The sequence below is a fragment of the Oryctolagus cuniculus genome, chromosome 9, assembly GCF_051225735.1.
Source record: "Oryctolagus cuniculus isolate XC-2025 breed Fujian yellow rabbit chromosome 9, ASM5122573v1, whole genome shotgun sequence".
Classification (NCBI taxonomy): Eukaryota; Metazoa; Chordata; class Mammalia; order Lagomorpha; family Leporidae; genus Oryctolagus; species Oryctolagus cuniculus.
The window spans coordinates 120,057,016-120,077,133 of NC_142875.1; the positions used below are offsets into that span (position 1 = coordinate 120,057,016).

At 42.0% G+C, this 20,118-nt stretch overlaps 1 protein-coding gene and 1 long non-coding RNA gene across 3 annotated transcripts in view; one reads left to right on the plus strand and one right to left on the minus strand.

Moving 5' to 3' along the window:
- The window catches only part of LOC127492073 (uncharacterized), a 62,730-nt gene extending 51,200 nt beyond the window's left edge, over window positions 1-11,530 (plus strand). The window contains exon 2 of the long non-coding RNA XR_016213564.1: window positions 11,430-11,530. This is a non-coding gene — a long non-coding RNA (uncharacterized LOC127492073). The remainder of the gene's footprint in view (window positions 1-11,429) is intronic.
- The window catches only part of LOC138843884 (uncharacterized), a 59,025-nt gene that overhangs the window by 9,723 nt on the left and 29,184 nt on the right, over window positions 1-20,118 (minus strand). The window lies entirely within an intron of this gene.

A 20,118-nucleotide genomic window follows, 5' to 3' on the forward strand; every position in this document is an offset into this window, starting at 1 on the left:
GATAGCATACCAGCAATAGGAACTCCTGTTCTAAAGGCAGGAGAAGATGAAAGACATACAGTAGTCACTGATGCTCAGTGCTGTGGTTTGAATATGATCTGGCTCCAAACTCATGGAGACTTTTAAAAATATTTATTTGAGATGGACACACACTGGGAGCCAGGAGCTCAACCCATCTCTGTCACGGGGATCACAAAACCCAAGTACTTGAACTATATCGCCTGTGCCTTCCAGGGTCTTCATCAGCAAGGGTCAGGAGCCAGAAGCAGGTATCAAACCCAGACACTCCAACTGGAAGGCAAGCGTCTTAACCAGCATCTTAGCTGCAAGGCTAAAGCCCGGAGACATGTAAACACTAACTTAAACGTAGGTCATTTAAACCCCAAAGCTGTAAATTAGTGATACTAAGAGGGTGGAAACCTAGCCCAGTTATGGTGTTCTGGAAGTGGGCCAGGTGGGAGATCTTTCAGTCACTGAGGGTGTGGCCTTGGAAGGTAATTCTTGCAGGCGAGGCTGTTCACAAAAGCTCTAGTTGAGCTTAGCTGCTCTCTTGGCTTCCTGACTTACCAAACGATCCTTCCTCTGCAAACTCCCTGTCATTGTCATCCCCCACCCTCACAGAGGCCAAACCAGTGGGTCCTCATAGGGTCCAAACCTATCTTGGACCTGAGCCTCTAAAACTGTGAGTTAAATAAACTTTTTCTTTTCTAAAATTAATTGTGTCGGGTATTTCAGTGTAGTGATGAAAAGCTGATTAATGCACTTAGCACTCTGAAATCTGGGCAGAGAATATGACACATTCCCCAAACTTCAGGGACAAATCTCACTTGTGTTCTCTGGGAGTTTTCCAAAGTCATTGTTCCGTTGATTCTTGGCTTTGGCCTCTTTTTTGCACTTCAGTCATCGTTTGTTTTCCATAAGTTATTCTCACAGCCTGTGTTTTCCTTTAGAAGTTAGAGGGCCAGGGGCTTCCTTTAGCGCTGTCTCTCAGTGTAAGGCGATGGTGTTTTTACCAGGGCAATTCTCCTAACACATTTGGAAGTTTTATGCAAATCATTTCACTCCATGCCTTAACAGCAGTAGTAATCATTCCTTCCAAGATAGCCTGCCTGTATTTGGGGCACATCAAGTTGCCACAGCACAACACCTTTGTGCTTCTAGAAACTGCATCTGTATGAATCTCAGGATCTGTAACTCATCTCCTTCAGTTTTTCTGCCTCTTAAAAAAAGAGAGAAAGTTTTGTTTTGTTTTTTTAATTTGAAAGTGTGATAGAGAAGTGGAAACAGAGAGAAACATATCTTTCATCCATTGATTCGCTCCCCAAATATTAGCAACAGCTGGGGCTGGGCTAGGCTGAAGCCAGGAGCCAGGAAGACATCTGGGTCGCCCACATGGTAGCAGGGACCCAAGTTCTTGGACCCCCATCTGCCACCTTCCTAGGGACATAAGCAGGAAGCTGGATCAGAAGCAGAGTAGCTGGGATTTGAACAGCATCACAAGATGAGATGTGGGCACTGCAAGTGGCAGCTTGATCTGCTACATCACAACACTTGGCTCCAGGGAGCAGGGTGTATTTACCAAGGGTTTTTTTTTTTTTTTTTGACATGCAGAGTGGACAGTGAGAGAGGTAGAGACAGAGAGAAAGGTCTTCCTTTGCCATTGGTTCACCCTCCAATGGCCGCCACGGCCGGCACGCTGCTGCCAATGCAGTACGCTGATCTGAAGCCAGGAGCCAGGTGCTTCTCCTGGTCTCCCATGCAGGTGCAGGGCCCAAGCACTTGGGCATCCTCCACTGCACTCCTGGGCCACAGCAGAGAGCTGGACTGGAAGAGGGGCAACTGGGATAGAATCCGGCACCCTGACCGGGACTAGAACCTGGGTGGCAGTGCCACAGGCGGAGGATTAGCCTATTGAGCCATGGCGCCAGCCACCAAGGGTCTTATGGCTGCTTTTTTGACTTGATCTTAACTATTTTAGTGGCAGAACTCTGGATTTGGACTTTTTCCTGGTAACATTTTTTTTCTTTTTATTTATTTATTTATTTTTTGGACAGGCAGAGTGGACAGTGAGAGAGAGAGACAGAGAGAAAGGTCTTCCTTTTCTGTTGGTTCACCCCCCGATGGCCGCTGCAGCCAGTGCACCGTGCTGATCTGAAGCCAGGAGCCAGGTGCTTCTCCTGGTCTCCCATGGGGTGCAGGGCCCAAGGACTTGGGCCGTCCTCCACTGCACTCCCGGGCCACAGCAGAGAGCTGGCCTGGAAGAGGGGCAACCGGGACAGAATCCGGCGACCCAACCGGGACTAGAACCCGGTGTGCCGGTGCTGCAGGTAGAGGATTAGCCTAGAGAGCTGCAGCACTGGCCGATAACATTTCTTACTTTTGAGGTTTTTTTTTTTTTTTTTGTTACTGAAAAGAATGACCTAAACCTTTTACATCCTCTAAATTTTGCTTAAAATCTGAAAATCCTTGTTTTTAAACCATTGTCTTTCTCTTATATCATCGTTTGTGTTGCTAAAAGACACCATTTTCAATGTTCTGCCATAGAGATCTCAATAAATAAGTCATAGATTTACTGGGCCACCATTGACATCAAGGCTGCTGGGAATTTGGGGGGTGGGATATGGGGTACAGCAGTATCCCCAACTGCTTTTAATTTGTAGAACTACCAGTATTTACAAAAGTACTCTGAAAATTGCTAACTGGTAAACTCAAGGCATCCTGCAATATGTACACTCTTAGTCCTTATCACAGTGTCTGGCATGTAATAGATTCTCAGTAAACACTTGTCAGGAAAATCAGTGCTTACATACAGATGACAGCTTTACTAATTGTTCTTTTACTCTGTACTTTGAATTTTCCTTTCTAGTCTCCAATAATAATTTTCTCATCGCCTCTGCAGTTTCCAGTCATGCTATTTTGGGGGCTGACATTGTGGTGTAGTGGTTTAAGCCGTCACTGGCATGCCACATGGCAGGGCCAGTTTGAGTCCTGGCCAGTCTGCTTCTGATGCAGCTAACTGCTGAAGCACCGGGGAAGGCAGCAGACGCCCCTGCCACCCATGTGGGAGATCCAGATAGAACTCCTGGCTGCGGGCTTTGGCCTGGCTGTTATGACCATTTTGGGAGTAAACCAGCAGATGGGAGATAATACTTTGTCTCTGTGTCTTTGCATGTGTGTCTCCCTCTCGTTGCTCTGCCTGTCACATACATACATTTAACATAAATCTTTAATGTTGTTTTGCTGGTTTTCCAGTCTTCATCAACTGCCTGCTCACTGCCTTTCTAGTCTCTCCCAAGAGCTCCTTGTGTTCTATTCTCTGTCCACGACCTTGTCCAAGAACTATCGCTGCATATTTTGAGGGTTTTGTTATACCTGAACTCCACAATTGGAACCAGCTTTTGTCTGAGTTATCTGTTGCTGAGGGTCAAGCCTAAATCAGGCACTACTGGCCGGCGCCACGGCTCACTAGGCTAATCCTCCACCTTGCGGTGCCGGCACACCGGGTTCTAGTCCCGGTCGGGGCGCCAGATTCTGTCCCGGTTGCCCCTCTTCCAGGCCAGCTCTCTGCTGTGGCCCGGGAGTGCAGTGGAGGATGGCCCAAGTGCTTGGGCCCTATACCCCATGGGAGACCAGGAGAAGCACCTGGCTCCTGCCATCGGATCAGCGCGTTGCGCTGGTTGCAGCGCGCCAGCCGCAGCGGTCATTGGAGGGTGAACTAACGGCAAAGACCTTTCTCTCTGTCTCTCTCTCACAGTCCACTCTGCCTGTTAAAAAAAAAAAAAAAGGCACTACTGAGGAAGGAGAGGAGATGTTGTGGCATGGTGGGCAAGCAGCCTCCAGGGATGCCTGCCTCCCACATTGGAGTGCCTGGTCTGGGTCCCAGCTGCTCTGTGCTTCCCATCCAACTACCTGCTGATGTGTCTGGGAGGCTGCATAGGGTGGCCCCAGCATTCAGGGTCCTTCCACCCACATGGGAGACCAAGAAGGATTTCTTGGCTCCTGCCTTTGGCTTGGCCTAGTCACAGCCATTGTAGGCATTTGGAGAGTTAGCCAGCAGATGGAGTATCTGTCACTCTCTCTCTTTCTCTCTCTATGTCACTCTGCCTTTCAAAAAATAATCTTAGAAAAAAACCACCATACAAAAAGATCTCTGTGAGTGAGATCCCAGTGGAAAGAACAGGTCTTCAAAGAGGGAGGTGCCTTTCTCTGAAGGGAGGAGAGAACCTCCACTTTGACTATGACCGTGTCTAAACAAGATAAGAGTCGGAGAACTCAAGGGGCTTCCATAGCCTTGGAAACTCATAACTGGTGCATAGGGAGATTACTGATGCCATTAACAGGAGTGTCAATTGGTAAAGTCAACAACAGGAGTCACTGTGCACTTACTCCTCATGTAGGATCTCAGTCCTTAACGTGATGTACACTGAGGCTTAATGCTATAACGAGTACTCAAACAGTATATTTCACTTTGTGTTTCTATGGGGGTGCAAACGACTGAAATCTTTACTTAATGTACACTAAACTGATCTTCTGTAAAAAAAAAAAAAAAAAAAAAGAAAGAAATTTTCAATTCCCAACTTGACTCTCACTGGGATTAAACATGACAATAGGTCTGATCTGATTTCATCATCATTTAAAAAAAATCATCTATTATTTTTCACTTTATGTTTCTGTGTGGGAGCAAACTGTTGAAATACTTACTTAAGGTATACTAAGCTGATCTTCTGTATATTAAGATAATCGAAAATGAATCTTGATGTGAATGGAAGGGGAGAGGGAGTGGGAAAGGGGAGGGTTGTGGGTGGGAGGGACGGTATGGGGGGGAAGCCATTGTAACCCATGAGACGTACTTTGGAAATTTATATTCATTAAATAAAAGATAAAAAAAAAAAAAAAAAAAAAAAAAAAAAGAAAAAAACCACCATATAATTTTTCATGGTTTTGTGAGGCAATGAGATGCAAACTCAGTCCACAGAGTTTGGTGAGGTTTACTGACAGGGCTGCCTTCAGTTGGGAGTTCACCTGAGGCTGAAATGTTTACCGTGGTTACTAAAAAGAAAGGCCCATAGCAGCTAAGTATAACTTTTGCCACAGATCCTTAGTCAGGGTAGCCTAGATTTCTCTGGATGGGAGGAATAGCATGTATGCCAAGGATAGAGAAAAATTGTTGGTAGCCATTTTTGGATATTAGCTCTTGGAGCCCTGCTATTAGTTTGGATGTCCCCCTAAAGGCCTACTTGTTAAAGATTTGGTTCCTAATCTTTATTGTCTTATTTTAATGGTTAATGGTTAATCTTTCTTGTCTTATTTTAATGGTTAATGGATTAATTGTAAGGGCTGATGTATTAAAGGTAGAAGCTTAATCTGATATGGTATCTGAAGGCAGGACCTTTGAGAAGTGATTAGATAGGATTAGGTTGTTAGGGTGGAGCCCCCATGATCATGATCAAATCCTGGCGGTTTTCTAAGAAACACGGCACAGACGTGGTTTAAAGGTTTTCTGCTTGTCTCTTTTTCCTGGCTCTTCACGTGATCACATCTCAGCTCACACTCTGCCCCTGCCACCCTCCAGCCTCACCAGATGACCGAGCCAGTGGGGCCTGCCTGCTCTTGGACTGTGACCCTTCAAACTGCAAGCCGAAATAAACCTCTTCCTTCCTAGGCAGCCTCTTTCAAGTGTTTGTCACAGTGATGAAAAGTGACCAGTACCACTTACATGTTTTTGTTGATTGTACTGCTCAGGAAGTCGCATGGGTTTATAAGTAAAAATACCTTGAATTCACACAACTGCTTTAAACCTGCCTTCCATTATTTACTGTATTCTGATAATAATGCCAAAAAATACATAAATCTGTTCTATTATTTTGATTCTCTTGGCTTCCACTTTAGTTTATTTTCATATTTATTTATCTATTTGTGAGGGAGAAAGAGAAAGTAAGCACCAATCTACTGCCTCACTCTGCAAATACCCTTAATAGTTGGGGCTGAGGCAGGCCAAACCTGGGAGCCAAAACCCAATTTGGGTCCCTTTTTTCTTAAAAAAAAATATATCTTGAAAGGCAGATAGACAGATAATAGGAGAGAAAGAGAGAGAGAGAGAGAGAGAGAGAGAGAGAGAGAGAGAGAACTCTCATATCTGCTTGTTCACTTGTCTAATGCTTACAATTGTCAGGGCTGGGCCTGGCTGAGCTGGGAGTCATGAATTTAATCTGGGTTTCCCACATGGGTGGCAGGTACCCAGCTACTTGAACCACCCCCCTAACAGAATATGCATTAGGGGGAACTGGAACTATAAACCCTGGGGTCTCTAAACCATCTACACAGTTTTTATAATAATTAAAATAACATAATTAGACATGTTTAATGATGTATGTAATATCTGTGATGACTGCTGTACTTAAACATTATGAATCACAGGAGGCAACTGACTCACACAAGTAGTTGTCACTCATCATAAACAATTAAATGAAATTTTTATTTTCCTCTTATTGATTCATTTCTCTCACGGGCACCAATGTCTATGAAATTTTTGATACCCTGTGGCATTTCACCACTGTTATCATCACATAGGTTGCCATTGGTCTTCCGTATTACTTTTGGATAGTTGACATTGGCAGTTTTGGGGGGAATGTGAAGAGATTCCATTTCTCCACATCCTTCTGCAACTATGGTGAGAATATAGCTTTCCTGTACCCTTCCCTTGGGAACTAGTGCTGCCTGCTGTCTTCTGTGCCCTTCTTCCTAGCAATCTTGATGTATTAGATTGGTGGTCAGCAAGTATTCACTCCATTTCCCTCTGAATATTGAGTGTGCTCTGTTTCACTGCTCCACTGACCTAAGGCTTGTCTATGTGATTTCGCTTTAGCCAAAAATATGAGTGGAAATTATGAGAGCAGAGGCTTTTACATATGCATGTCCTGTCTTTTTGTGCTTCGGTGATCTGACCTGGCTAGTTACTGTAGAAACACATGGAGTACACCTGAACCCAATCTGTAAACTGAAGCCTGGAACACAGAGGCCAGAGATAAGAATCTTGCTTACCCTGCCTGGGAACAACCAACCAACCCACAGACCTGTAAGGGGAAAATGAATGTGTGAAGTCTTAAACTGCTGGTTTGAGGGGACTTACTCGGTGCCATTTTTGCAGGAATAGCTGACAAAAACACTGCCTTCTCTCCTAATCCAGGAGTCTGGGGGCCAAGTGGATTGGGGCACTACACGCTTTGTGTCAGGAGGTTGTATTTTTACAGCTGGGGCAGGGGGAATATCAAACACTTACCCTTCAGGAGAACTGGGACAGTCAGACTAAGGAACTGGAGAGGGAACATGGTGCACTAACAGTGACACCTGGATCTCTGGCAGTAATGAATCTCAGGGCTGAGAAATGTTAAAGGATCGTAAATTGGGAGTAATGGAACACTGAGTCTGTTTTATGGTATACACTAAATAAAAATGATTACTTTCTTATTAAAATTATTAATTAGGGACCATTGTTGTGGCTCGGCAGATTAAGCTGCCACCTGCGATGCCGGCATCTCATATGGGCACTGGTTGGAGTCCTGGCTTCTTCTTCCTTCATTTTATTTTTTTCTTCTTCTTCTTCTTTAAAGATTTATTTATTGATTTGAAGGGCAGAGTTAGAGAGAGAGAGAGAGAGAGGAAAGACATAGAGCTTGCAGTTGCTGGTTCACTGCCCAGGTGGTCACAACAGCCAGGACTGAGCCAGGGTAAAGCCAGGATTTTTTTCTATATCTCTTACGTGGATGTAGTCAAGGAATTGGGCCATCTTCTGCTGCTTTTCCAGGTACATCTGCAGGGAGCTGGATGGGAAGTGGAGCAGCCAGAGGCTTAACTAACTATGCCAAAGCAGTGGCCCCTGTGCCACTTCCCCCTCTCTCAGAGGAGCGGCACCGGACCCTGCGCTGTTTTCTTTTCCCGGTCCTTCCCGGGTTTGCTGCCGCTCCCCCGCCTCCGCGGAGGAGCAGCACCGGCGAGCTCTCTGACCGACTCTCTCAGGGGGTGCGGAGGCGCAGCCACGCATGTTGTCTCTCTCCCCCTTTTAAGGGGTTGGGCCAGGAATCAGCTAATTAATGAAGCAGCTGTGTAAGATTTGTTTACTCTCTCTCAGGGCCATATGATGGGAGATCAGATGCATAGAGTTAGTCTTAATAGTCTCTGTGGTCTAGTCTAGTCTTGGTAGTCTCAGTACTTATTTCGCCATGTTGCGGGAGACAGGCCCTGCTCCCCACATCCTGGCTTCTGATCTAGTACCCTGTTAATGTGGCTGGGAAGGCAGAGGAGGATGGTGTGAGTGCTTGGACCCCTGCTACCCACATAGGAGACCAAGATGGAGTTTCTCGCTCCTGGCTTAGGCCTGGCCCAATCCTGAATGTTGCAGCCATTTGGGGAGTGGAAAATCTCTCTCTGTGTCTCTCCATTTCTCTGTAACTGCCTTTCAAATAAAGTAAATAAATCTTTTTTTTTTTTAAGTATTAATTAGGGACCAATGTTTAGCCTAGCAGTTAAGATGCTGCTTAGGACAACCAAGGACTGTGTTTGACATCAAGTTCTGGCCTCTGACTCCAGCTTCATGTAGACCCTGGGAAGCAGCAGCAATGGCTCAAGCAACTGGGTTCCTGCTACCCATATGGGAGATCTGGTTTGAGTTCCTGGCTCTCAGCATTGGCCTAGACCCAGCCCAGGCCATTGAGGGAATTGGAGAGCATGAACCAGAGCATGGAATCTTTCAATTTTTCTGTTTTTGTTTCTGTTTATTTCTACTCTCAAGAAAAAGGAGTAAATAAAATATTTCCAATGGGTCAGAGACCATGTCTATCTCATTCATATATCCACAGCAGAGTGTTCATGTATATTAGTTCATAGCTAAACATTGGTAGGATGTTGAAAAATTAAAGAGAATACAAAGGAGCCAAGTGTGGCCTAAGATGGTTACAGGAGCTCCTAGAATTCCCCATAATTCACTCATTCTTATCTAAAAGTTACTGAGAGCTATATGCTTTAGCACCAGCTCTATGTTCAATTTAATATTAGGCACAAGCAACAACAGATCCACAAATAAGATGGAAAGAGTTTTTTGGAAATTATTGGAAAATTTTTAATATTGAATAGATAATACATTAGTTTATAATTTTGGCTTTCATACTGAGGAGAATGTCTGGGAAGACATTAGATGGTTGTGAGCCAAGGAATGTCACAATTGAGCTTTCAAAGTGGTGACTCTAATTGCTATGTTAAAAAAAATGATAGTGAAGGGAAGAAACATGGAGATGATTTAGGAAGGTGATGCAGTAAGCTAGATGAGATATGATCATGGCTTGGACGGCCTAGTAGTAGCAATGCAGATGGTGAGAAATGATGACAATCTGGGTTCTGAATCTTACAACAAAGTTTGGTGGACAGATGGAATGTGAAACAGGAAAGAAAGAGGCAATAAAGAATGGGACCATAGACCATACTTTCAGAGCAACTGCTTTAAGCATGTAAGTGTCATTATGTCCACATGACTCTGTGTGTGTGTGTATGTAGACGTATCTATACACACATACACTGCACACAAGTTGAGCATCCAGAAGTGTTTGAATTTTGGATTAATTTTTGGATTTTTGAATATTTGTCTTTATCTCTGTTTATTTCTTGGGAATGGGATCCAAGTCTAAACACAAAATTCATTTATGTTTCATATACATCTCACACACATAGCCTGAAGGAAATTTTATACAATATTTTTAGTGTGCTTGCATTTTTGACTAAGACCAGTTACAGGAGAGCAGAACATGAATTTTCTTTCTTTCTTTTTTTTTTTAAAGATTTACTTATTTATTTGAGAGGTAGAGTTGCAGACAGAGAGAGGGAGAGACAGAGAAAGGTCTTCCATTTGCTGGTTCACTCCCCAAATGGCCGCAATGGCCACAGGTGGGATGATCCAAAGCCAGGGGCTAGGAGCCTCTTTCAAGTCTCCCATGCTGGGTCCAGGGGCCCAAGCACTTGGACCATCTTCCATTGCTTTCCCAGGCCATACACAGAGATATGTATTGGAAGAGGAGCAGCCAGAACAGGAACTGGCACCCATACAGGATGCCGGCACTGCAGGCAGAGGCCTACCCCACTACACCACAGCACTGGCCCCCAGAACTGGAATTTTCTGCTTGTGTCATGTTGGCGCACAAAACATTTCAGATTTTGAAGCATTTTTTATTTTGGATTTTGGATACTTAACTAATATGTTTGTATATGCTGAAGGTTATGTAGGGGAGATATATTTATACAAAATTATGATTTCATGACACACGATTTATTGAATTTTTCTGTTTTGTGATGCTTATCAAAACTTACTTAATGCAATAATATTTAAAGATTGGGTTTATGTTGTTGCTGAATATGGTCATTGACTACATTCTTGTGAGCAGAGTCAACACCCATCACTTCCGGAGCAAAGCTTTCAAACATTCAGTGTGTACTTCCTGTTCTTACCCTTTCTGTCAATGGGAACACTGAGTCACTAGTGACTCGAATTCAAGTCAAAGAGAACCCTAGGGTAGAGGTTGTCAATCAGGGTCATGAACTTGAGTGGGAAAATATTACAACCTTATTTCCACTAGCCTCTAACTGAAATTATTTTCTTTGATTATGAATGTAGACAACAAACCACAGTGTAGTATTAATGATATTTATGAAATTGCCCTCCAAAAGAATATTTTCATGTTGTTGCTGGACATTGAGGGCTGCCCAGTATACAGGTCACTTGCTCCTTAAATTCCTTTAAGAAGGAATTCAGGAGCAAGTGAGAGAACAGGGAACAGTGACCTGCAAAGGTTTTATTGAGAAAACAAAGTTACAGAAACCAAAGGCAAAGTGGGACCTACTCAGAGGGAGTGGCTTCAACTCTGACTTGTGTTTATATGAATCTGTTAATGAAAGGGGAGGTGCATTCTAATAAAGGGGAGATACGGTTTTTCTGGGGAATAGGTGGAGATTTCCTGGAATCTAGTTACTAGCTGTTACTCCTTATGTTGTCCTATGTTTCCTGTCATAGTGGCTGGTGGGTATTATCACTTAGCATGCTAATGTATGACCATGCGCATATAATGAGCTGCCGGTCAATCTAGGTCAGCCTTAGCCCTCTAAACTAGTGTGATCCTGCTCCAGCAGGGGATATATTTGTCTTCAGAGCAAGAGGAACTAGACTCATATCCTGCAAGCCCTCAGATAATTGGAACTATTATCTCCAGGTGGCTTGACTGCTTCCTCTACCTCCTGTATTAATATATTAGAATTCTTTTTATATCCCTCTCTTGTTATTCTCAATCCTACTTCAAAGTTACTGATTTGTTGGTAGATTATGTTGATAAAATTAAAAATATATTTGTCATTTTGGCATAATTTATTTATTTACGTATCTTTTTTGAAAGGCAAAGAGACAGCTTCTGTCTGCTGGTTCACTCCCCAGATGCCCACAGCAGACAGGGAGGAACTGAAGCCAGGATCCAGGAACTCAATTCCGTATCTCACATGTGAGTAGAGGAACCAACCCCTTGATCCACTTTTTTTCCCCATAAACCTTTCATTTAAGGAATACAAACTTATAAATTTCATAATTACAACTGTAAGAAGATGGTGATTCTTCCTATCGTACCTGACCTCCTACCCGTCTTTCTCCTCCCTCTCCTATTCCCATTCTTATTTTTAACTAAGATTTATTCTCAATTAACTTCATACACATGATTAACTCTATGTTAAGAGTTCAGCAAACAGTATGAAAAAAAGTGATTCCTCAATAGTTGAGACAAGGGCTGTTCAAAGTCATTGCTTCTCAAAATGTCAGTTTCACTCCTGTAGATTGTCATTTAGGTGCTCTATTAGTTATCACAGGTCAGGGAGAACATATATTTGCCCTTTGGGGACTGGCTTATTTCACTAAGTATGATGATTTCCAGTTCCATCCATTTTATTGCAAAGGATCAGATTTCATTTTTTTAACTGTTGTATAGTATTTCATAATGTACATATCTAATAACTTCTTTATCCAGTATTCACTTGATCGGCTTTGGGGTTGATTTCATATCTTAGCTATTATGAATTGAACTGCAATAAACAAGGGGGTACCGATAACTCTTTCATATGCTTATTTCATTTCCCTTGAGGAAATTACCAGGAGTGGGATGGCTGGGTAATATGGTGGGTCTGTATTCAGATTTCTGAGGTATCTCAATACTGACTTCCATAGTAACTTTAAAAGTTTACAATCCCACAAACAGTGGATTAAAGTACTTTCCCCTCACATTCTCACCAGTATTTGTTGTTCGTTGATTTCTTTTTGAAAACCATTCTAGGCCGGCGCCGCGGCTCAATAGGCTAATCCTCTGCCTGCAGCGCTGGCACACCGGGTTCTAGTCCCGGTTGGGGTGCTGGATTCTGTCCCGGTTGCCCCCCTTCCACGCCAGCTCTCTGCTGTGGCCAGGGAGTGCAGTGGAGGATGGCCCAAGTGCTTGGGCCCTGCACCCCATGGGAGACCAGGAGAAGCACCTGACTCCTGCCTTCGGATCAGCGAACCAGCGCGGTGCCCTGGCTGCAGCGCACCAGCCATGGCGGCCATTGGAGGGTGAACCAACGGCAAAAGGAAGACCTTTCTCTCTGTCTCTCTCTCTCTCTCACTGTCCACTCTGCCTGTCAAAAAGCAAACAAACAACAACAACAACAACAAAAAAAACAAAACAAAAAAAACATTCTAACAGGAGTGAGGTGAACCTTCACTGTTTTTTTTTTTAAATGTCTGTCTTCTTTCCTTCCTTCCTTCCTTCCTTCCTTCCTTTCTTTTTTGACAGGCAGAGTGGACAGTGAGAGAGAGAGAGACAGAGAGAAAGGTCTTCCTTTGCCATTGGTTCACCCTCCAATTGCCGCGGCCGGTGCGCTGCGGCCGGCGCACCGTGCTGATCTGAAGGCAGGAGCCAGGTGCCTCTCCTGGTCTCCCATGGGGGGCAGGGCCCAAGCATTTGGGCCATTCTCCACTGCACTCCCTGGCCACAGCAGAGAGCTGGCCTGGAAGAGGAGCAACCGGGACAGAATCCGGCACCCCAACCGGGACTAGAACCCGGTGTGCCAGCGCCACAAGGCGGAGGATTAGCCTATTGAGCCGCGGCACCAGATTTTTTTTTTTTTAAGATTTATTTATTTATTTGAAAGTCAGACAGAGAGAGAAGAGGCAGAGAGATAGGGAGAGAGAGAGAGGTCTTCCATCCTCTGGTTCACTCCCCAGATGGCCGCAATGGCTGGAGCTGCGCTGATCTGAAGCTAGGATCCAGGAGCTTCTTCCAGTTCTCCCACGTGGGTGCAGGGGCCCAAGGACTTGGGCCATCTTCTACTGCTTTCCCAGGCCATAGCAGAGAGCTAGATCAGAAGAGGAACAGCAGGGACTAGAACCAGCGCCCATATGGGATGCCTGTGCTTGAGGCCAGGGCGTTAACCTGCTGTGCTACAGCACCGGCCCCTCATTGTGGTTTTGATTTGCATTTCCCTGATGGCTAGTGATCCTGAGCATTTTTTCATGTGTCTGTTTGCCATTTGGAATTCTTCTTTTGAAAAATACCAGTTTAAGTGCTTTGCCCATTTCTTAACAAGGTTATTTGTTTTGTTGTTGTTGAGTTTCTTGATCTCTTTTTATATTCTGGTTATTAATCCTTTATCAGTTGCATAGTTTGCAAATAATTTCACATTCTGTCAGTTGCCTCTTCGCTTAACTGAGTGTTTCTTTTTCAATACAGAGCTTCTCAATTTGATGTAATCCCATTTCTCAATTTTCACTTTGATTGCCTGTGCCTCTGGGGTCTTTTCCAAGAACTCTGCCTGTGCCAATGTCTTGCAGGGTTTCCCCAATGTTCTCTAGTAATTTGACCATATTGGGTCTCAGATTTAGCTCTTTAATCCATTTTGAGTGGATTTTTGTGAAAGGTGTAATGTAGGAGTCTTGCTTCATAGTTCTGCATTGGAGATCCAGTTTTCCCAGAACCATTTGTTTAAGAGATTGTCCTTGCTCTCCAGGAGTTGATTTTAGCTGCTTTGTCAAAGATAAGTTGGTTGTAGATGCATGGATTGATTTCAGATGTTTCTATTTTTTTTTAAAGTGTTTTAATTGAAATATAGGATGTGAGGGAAGCGTTTCTTACTTTCTCTCACTCTCTTTTTTTAAAAAATATTTATTTATCTACTTGAAAGTCAGAGCTATGGAGAGGCAAAGGCAGAGAGAGAGAGAGATGTCATCCATCCACTGGTCTACTCCCTAGATGGCCGCAATGGCCGGAACTGTGCTGATCTGAAGCCAGAACTCAGGAGCTCCCCCCAGGCTCCCCAGGCGGTACAAGGGCTCAAGAACTTGGGCCATTTTCCACTGTCTTCCCACGCTATAGCGGAGAGATAGATTGGAAGAGGAGCAGCTGGGATCTGTCACAGGCACCACAGGAGGCAGCCTCACCCACCACACAACAGTATCGGCCCCCATTTCTGTTCTGTTCAATTGGTCTATGCATCTGTTTTTGTTCCAGTACCAGGCTTTTTTTGGTTATCCTGCCCTGTAATATGTTTTGAAATCTGGAATTGTGATGCCTCCTGCTTGGTTTTTGTTGTATAGATTGTTTTAGATATTGAGGGTCTCCTATATTTCCATATGAATTTCAGCATTGTATTTTCTATCTGAGAAGAATGTCCTTGGTATTTTGATTGTTTTGCATTGAATCTGTAAATTGCTTTTGGTAGTATGGACATTTTGATGATATTGATTCTTCTAATCCATGAACATAGAATATTTCTCCATTTTTTTGTGTGTCTTTTATTTCTTTAATCTTTTGAAAATCTCATTGTAGAGATCTTTGACATCCTTGGTTAAATTTATTTCAATGTATTTGATTTCTTTCATAGCTTTTGTGAATGGAATTCATCTTAGAAGTTCTTTCTTATCCATGGTGTTGTCTATGTATGCAAAGATTGTTGATTTTTCAACCTAAATGCCCATCAACAGTAGATTGGATAAAGAAATTATGGGATATGTACTCTATAAAATACTGTACAGCAGTAAAAAAAAAATGAAATCCGGTCATTTGCAACAAAATGGAAGAATCTGGAACGCATCATGCTAAGTGAAATAAGCCAGTCCCAAATGGACAAATATCGTATGTTCTTGCTGATCTGTGACAACTAACTGAGCACCTAAAAGGAAACCTGTTGAAGTGAAATGGACACTATGAGAAACAATGACTTGATCAGCCTTTGTCCTGACTGTTGAGGAACAACTTAATAATTTATTCCTTTTAATATAATTTTTGTTCTACTTAATACCATTGGTTGAACTGTTTAACACACAATTATTCTTAGGCATTTAAATTTAACTGAAAAGTGATCCCTGTTAAATATAAGAGTGGGAATAAGAAAGGGAAGAGATGTACAGTTCGGCACATGCTCATTGGACTTACCCCTAATGGCAGAGCTAGAAATGTGCCAGGGGATTCCAAATCAATCCCATCAAGGTGGCATGTACCAATGCCATCTTACTAGTCAAAGAGATCAGTTTCAGTTCATAACTGATCATAATGATAGGATTAAGTGTCAAAGGGATCACATAAACAAGATTAGTGTCTGCTAATAAAAACTGATAGAATTAAAAACGAGAGAACCATCCAACATGGGAAGTGGGATACACAGCAGACTCATAGAATGGCAGATGTCCTAAATAGCACTCTGGCCTCAGAATCAGCCCTTAAGGCATTCGGATCCAGCTAAAAAGCCCATGAGAGTTTCTCAGGCAAGGAAAGCCAAGACACTGTGGCAAAAAAAAAAAAAAAAGCCTAAATGAAAGATCTCTGCGAGTGAGATCCCAGTGGAATGAACGAGCCATCAAAGAAGGAGATACCTTTCTTTGAAGGGAGGAGAGAACTTCCACTTTGATTATAGCCTTGTCTAAATAAGGTTGGAGACTGTGAACTCAAGAGGCTTCCATAGCCTTGGCAGCTCATGGCAAGAGTCTCGGGTGATTACTGATGTCATAAATGAGAGTGTCAGTTGTTAAATCAACAACGGGAGTCACTGTATACTTACTCCCCATGTAGGATCTCTGTCCTTAATGTGTTGTACTATGTGAATTAATGGTAAAACTACTACTCAAACAGTGCTTTCTACTTTGTGTATCTGTGTGGGTACAAACTGTTGAAATCTTTATTTAGTATATACCAAGTTGATCATCTGTATCTAAAGATAATTGAAAAAAAAAAGATTGTAGATTTTTGTGTTTTGATTTTAAATCCTGCCACTTTACCAAACTCTTCTATGAGTTCCAATAGTCTCTTAGTGTAGTCTTTTGGATCCCCTATATTTAGAATCATGTCAATTGCAAATAGGGATACTTTGATTTCTTCCTTCCAAATTTATATTCCTTTGATTTATTTTTCTTGCCTAATGGCTCTGGCTAAAACTTCCAGGACTGTATTGAATAGCAGTGGTGAGAGTGGGCATCCTTGTCTGGTTCTGGATCTCAGTGGGAATGCTTCCAACTTTTCCCCATTCTTCGATACCCAATTTGCTTTGAGTTTTCATCATGAAAGGGTGTTGTATTTTATCAGTTGCTTTCTCTGCATCTATTGAGATAATCATATGGTTTTTGTTCTTCAGATTGTTAATGTGATGTATCACATTGATTGACTTGCAGATATTGAACCATCCCTGCATACCAGGGATAAATCCCACTTGGTCCTGTTGAATGACTTTTCTGATGTGTTGTTGGATTCAATTGGCTAGTATTTTGTTGAGGATTTTTATGTGTATTTTCTTCAGGGATATTGGTCTATAGTTCTCTTTCTCTGTTGTATCTTTTTCAGATTTAGGAGTTAAGATGATGCTGGCTTCACAGAAAGAGTTTGGGAGGATTCCCTTCCTTTCAGTTGTTTTGAATATCTTGAGAATTGGAGTCAGTTCTTCTTTAAACATCTGGTAGGGGGTCAGCACTGTGGCACAGCAGGAACACTCTGGCCTGATGCGCCAGCATCCCATATGGACGCTGGTTCTAGTCCTGGCTGCTCCACTTCCCATCCAGCTCTCTGCTGTGGTCTAGGAAAGTAGTAGAAGATGGCCCCAGCCTTTGGGCCCCTGAACCCTCGTGGGAGACCCAGAGGAAGCTCCTCGTTCCTGGCTTTGGATTGGCGCAGCTCTGGCCATTGCAGCCAACTGTGGAGTGAACTAACAGATGGAAGACTTCTCCCTCTCTTTGTGTAACTCTGACTTTTAAATAAATAAATAAATCTTTAAAAAAAATAAACATCTGGTAGAATTCAGCAGTGAAGCCATCCAGTCCAGCGCTTTTCTTTATTGGGAGAGTCTTTATTATTGATTTAATTTCTGTCTTTGTTATTGATCTGTTTAGATTTTCTATGTCTACATGGCCCCATTTAAGTAGGTTGTATGTGTCCAGGAATCTGTCCATTTCTTCTAAGTTTCGCAGTTTGTTGGCCTACAACTCTTTGTCATAATTTCTAATGATTCTTTTTATTTCTGGGTGTCTATTGTTACATATCATTTTTCATCTCTAATTTTATTATTTGGGTCTTCTCCCTCCTTTTTTTAGTTAGTTGGGAAAATAGTATGTCAATTTTATTTTTTCAAAAAAACAATTCCTCATTTTGCTGATCTTTTATATTTTTGGGAGGGTTTCAATTTTGTTCATTTCTTTAATTTTAATTATTTCAGGTTTGGTTTGCTGTTGTTTTCTGAGGTCCCTGAGATGCATTGATAGATCATTTATTTGATGCCTTTGTAATTTCTTGATGTAGGAAGGTGCCAATTGGTATGAACTTTCTCCTTAACACCATGTTTGCTTTATTCCATTAGTTTTTATATGTTGTATTGTCATCTTCATTTGTTTCTATAATTTTTTTTATTTTTCTCTTGAATTCTTCAATGAATGAAGTGTTGTATTCATTCAGGAGCATGTTGTTCAGTCTCCATGTGTTTGTCTATGTTCTAGAGATTCTTAAGTTATTGACTTCCAGTTTGTTGCGTTGTTTTCAGAGAAGATGCATGTTATTATTTAGATTTTTTTTTAACTTGCTGAGACTTGCTTTATTGTCTAGCATGTGGTCAATCCTAGAGAAAGTTCCATGCACTGGTGAGAAGAATATGTATTCTGCAATTGAAGGATGGAAAGGTCTGTAGATATCTGTGAGGTCCATTTGGTCTATAGTATTGATAATTTCTGTTGTTTCCTTGCTGATTTTCTGTCTGGTTGATCTGTCTATTGCTGAAAGTAGAGTATTGAAGTCCCCCATTACTATTGTATTGGAGCCTATGTCTCCTTTTACGTCTATTATCATTTATTTTAAGTAGCCAGGTGCCCTATAATTAGTTGCATATATGTTTATAATAATTACATCTTTCAGCTGAATTGATCCCTTAATCATTACATAGTGCCTTTTTTTGTCTCTTTTAATAGTTTTTATGTTAAAGTCTATTTGGTCTGATATTAGGATGACTATACCAGCTCTTTTTTGGTTTCTGTTAGCATGGAATATCTTTCTCCATACTTTCACTTTCAGTCTGTGTGCATCTCTGTTAGTGAGATGTGTTCTTGGAGTCAGCAAATAGATAGGTTTTGTTTTTTAATCCATTTAGCCAGTCTGTCTTTTAACTGGATAGTTGAGGCCATTGATATTCAAGGTAAATATTGATAAGTAATGATTTGGCCCTGCCATTTTGCATAAATATTCCTATTTTTTTCCTTTGGATTTCCTTTGTAATTTGGGAGATTTTCTGCCTTCACCTTCTTTTGTAGTGATGACTATATTTCTATGTTTCTGTGTGCAACACATCCTTAAGCATCTTTTGTAAGATTAGACAGGTGGTGACAAATTCTTTCAATTTCTGTTTGTTATGGAAGATCTTTATTTCACCTTCATTCATAAAAGAGAGCTTTGTGTGGTACAGTATTCTGGGTTGACAGTTTTTTTCTCTTAAGACTTGGAATATTTCTCACCATTTTCTCTCAGCCTGTAGGATTTCTGATGAGACATCTGTTGTGAGTCTTAATTGGAGTTCCTCTGAAAGTGATCTGGTGTTTTTCTTGTGCATATGTTAGAATATTTTCTTTATGTGTTAGTATGGAGAGTCTGATTACAGTGTGTCACGGTGAAGATCCTTTCTGGTCTTATTTATTAGCAGTTCTACGTGCTTCCTGTACTTGGACATCCCTTTCTTTCTCCAAATCAGGCAAGATCTGTAATTATTTCACTAAAAATGCCTTCTAATCCATCGTCTCTTTCCATACCTTCAGAACATCCTAAGACCCATATATTGGGACATTTGATAGTATCTTATAAATTTCCATCACTGTTTTTTAGTTTTCTAATTTCTTCTTTCTCTTTCTTTCTCTCTCCCTCTCCTCCTCTCCTCCTCTCCTCCTCTCCTCCTCTCCTCCTCTCCTCCTCTCCTCCTCTCCTCCTCTCCTCCTCTCCTCCTCTCCTCCTCTCCTCCTCTCCTCCTCTCCTCTCCTCTCCTCTCCTCTTCTCTTCTCTTCTCTTCTCTTCTCTTCTCTTCTCTTCTCTATTTTGGTCTGACTGTATAATTTCCAGTGATTTGTCTTCTAACTCAGATATTCTTTCTTCTGCTTCACTGAGTCTTTTGTTAAGGTTTTCTACCACATTTTTTATTTGATCTATTGAATTCTTCATTTCCAGCATTTCATTGTTGTTTCTATTTAACATCTCAATTTCATAGGAGAAATTTTCTTTCACATCGTGTATGGATTTCATTAGTTTGTGGATTTGCTTCTGTTTACTTCTAAGTCATCCTGCGATCAATTTTTTGAATTCCATTTTTGGCATTTCTTCAGTCTCTTCATCCTCACATTCTAGTACTGAAGTGTTATATTCTTTTGGGTGTGTCAGATTATTTTCCTTATTCTTGCTTCTTGAATTTCTGCATTTATTATTATGAATTTGTAGAGATATTTGTTGGTTTCTTGTTTTGTTTTCCTGTAATGGCTTTTATCTTTGGACTATGCCTCTGTGACCTAGTAGAGTGTCCACTTTTTCAGTGAATACACAGAGGTGTGTGCCGGGTGTGGCCAGG